Raw genomic sequence first — 3,115 nt, 5'->3', positions numbered from 1 at the left:
AGAAATGATTTGTAATGTGATGCTTTAATTCATTGCAAGAAAATTAGTATATGGCTTCAAACTTCCACAGGTAGGCGTACAACAATGGCTATTCAACTATACTCGTTGAAAATGGAGAAAACTGATGATACAAGGGCCAAACATATCTCATGAAATGCAACTATTTATAGACTTGTTTTGCTATAGGGAGGCTGGTGAACATGCTGAATAAGAATTACCTCAGTTCTGCAGCTTTCTATGTCTTTTTAATGCATTCTGTTTCAGGGTCACTTTCAATCAATATTTCATTTACTTACTGAGATTGAATGGGTGCTCTGAGACACAGTGTGCTGTTTATCATACAGATTGGACACCTCATTTTAGAGCCAAGATCTTTTCCTCAACGCTGGGAGCTGTCCTTTCAGCACCACAAAATTACCGCTTGAAGTTGCATTGCAGTTTTTTCTTTATCACCAGGAGCTTTTCTTTCAGCACCACAACATTGCACTTAGACTTTTTAAACGGCTGCCTTCCTCTTTGCTCTGAAGACCAATTTCGTCTGCACTTCCAGTTATTGCTATTACCTGTAGGACTTTCAATCCTATTTCACCCTCGCCACCCTTCTCCCAAACAGTTTAAAAGTATCTATTTCTGTGGAAGTCATTTTTCTCATTGAATGATCAGAAACAAAGATAAATTCTAACCTTTAACGGCTCATTCCGACTCATTGCTTACAGTAGATCTAAGCTCTTTTTTCTGCTTATTCGACTCCTTCCAGCTTCCCATCACATCTGTAACAAACTTTTAAAATGGTATTGCCACACCACCATGCACAAGCCTACCTGCACAGTAGAGATAGATTATTCCATCACATTCAGATGGTTAACAGAGGTTAGCAAGTCCTGTATTTATATATCTATATATTTATATCGCTTTCTAAGAAAGTGCATATTAATGTTTACTTTAAAGAATGTGTAAATGGTGCTATCAAGAAATCTGATCAATTTTATCCCAGTCTTTTTGTGTACCATTTCGAATGTATGAGATTTATTTTTCTATTGGAAAAAAAATAAACAGTATGAAAGCATTAAAATTGGTAGATTTTAGTAATTTTACAGTGAATTGAATCCCTATGTCATAGTTTCATCGAAAATTTTCATTATGGGTCATGCAAATTGCAACATGCTTACTGATAATACTCACACTTCCGTGTCTGGACACTCCTCAGTCCATCTGCTGACTCCTAAATGAGTATACCTGTAAATTTCACCTGAGATGAGGTGACTACATAGTCCAAATTTTGAACATTCTAATGCAGATATGGAAAAAAGGGGTTGAGTGTTACCGTTTACCACAGGCTCACAATCTGACACTGGTTTATTCTATAAGGACTAGAGATTCAAATGGTATCCCTTAAATGCAAGGCAAACATGGCTTAGCATGTCACTATCTGGTGCAATGCTGTCCCTGTACATATGATATGCTGCATCTTTACTAAAAAGTTTGAGAACTCTACTGAACAGAAGTACAGTATACTCTATTATAATTATATAAAAATGTTGCCTCTAGAAGTTTGCTTCTTTGTTTCTTTTTTTCTTAAATATTTAATAGTGTGTAATTGTTACTTGCAATTATATATCGATGCCTTTTGTTCAAAGGGTAAGTACTATGCTGCTTTAATGCGTTATTAGCAGACAATTTTACATACAGAATGTTTTGCTTGTAACTGTATTGAGATCTTAGTCTCTTAAAATTGTCCTTAAATATTATTATGGGCTATTTCATTTAGAATTTATTATATTATTTTAAAAGTACAATAGGTTTCTTTCTTTCTTTCTTTTTTGATACAAGATAATACAATAGCCTCTATATTATATAAGCAGAATGACAGGCAGAGGGGTTTACATTACATATATACTACTATTTGTAAATGAAACTTTCTCTTCTGTGATTAAAAAGTAGTATAATTTCAGGTTTATAACGCAAACATTGTTTAAATTGAAAGCCTTGGGTATTTTGCTTACAGTATTTTTTTTAGGGATAATTTAAGACATATAGCTTTAAAGTAAAAGTTTTATGGAATGATAATGGGTGAGCARCTGTTTCTACACTGCTAGGGCACAAGAAGTTAGAGTTCCAATACCATGTTAATGAGAAAAAACTGAGACTACAAAATCCATTTTATTTAATCTCATTATTGAATAAACAGCTCTGTAGCGATGCCTATTTGTACTTGTTTCTCTAATAAAAATGCAACTGTAGCACTGAACACAAATTAGTTTTAATTATTTAAATGATATGAATTTGTCAAACATAAATAATCTAACACCTGTTTTGCCTTTCCATTTATGAAAAAAAATTTCATGAAAACTAATAGAGGATGATAGTGGGGAATAACACAGGTAGGTCTATGTATTTATTACAATTCTGTTCATTCAAAAAATGCAAGTGCAAGTTCATTACTATCTAGCAGGGTGAAGTGGTCCATTTCATTGCTATGCAAGGGCACAACAGAAAACTGCAAAATAATAAGATGTTTTGCATATAGCAGGCCAGTGCAACTCTCACGTCCTAAGCTCATCTCTGAGAATTGCTATCACTGATTTACAGTGTAACAGTTCATCAACTGAATATGACAATAACATTACAAAGCAATGACTGATRTTGGCTTTTGGGATAGGCAAGGCAGAAAAAGCTGCCATGATAATCATCCTTCTGTATGAAAGAAATCATCTCAGGCAAAGGAAGTGACATGAATCTGAGTTTCCCTGCTTTGTGTTTCTTTGACTTCATTTCAGGAGATCTGCCCGACCATATGTGACAAGTACCCTATGCATCAGGAGCGTATATTGTGGTATAAAACCTAGTTGTTAGCTAACTCTGAAAATTAAGGAGATCCATTTGTTTTCTCCACAGAAGAGTATAATCCTGTGTGTTGTGTCCATTTCATGCTACTTTATGTTTTAAAGGATTTGCTATTTAAAATTTTGGATGTGTTAACACACTGCCCTGAATTTATTTACCATTTGGTTGAGGAGGGAAATTTAACATGTAATCCAGTTGTGGTCATTGGGGGGGGGCCTCATGTGGCACTTCAAATAGTGACCATTTGTATGACTTTCTGTATATTAAACCA

The sequence above is a fragment of the Apteryx rowi genome, unplaced genomic scaffold (assembly GCF_003343035.1).
Source record: "Apteryx rowi isolate R43461 unplaced genomic scaffold, aptRow1 scaffold_421, whole genome shotgun sequence".
Taxonomy (NCBI): domain Eukaryota; kingdom Metazoa; phylum Chordata; class Aves; order Apterygiformes; family Apterygidae; genus Apteryx; species Apteryx rowi.
Note: the sequence above shows the minus strand (reverse complement) of the source record.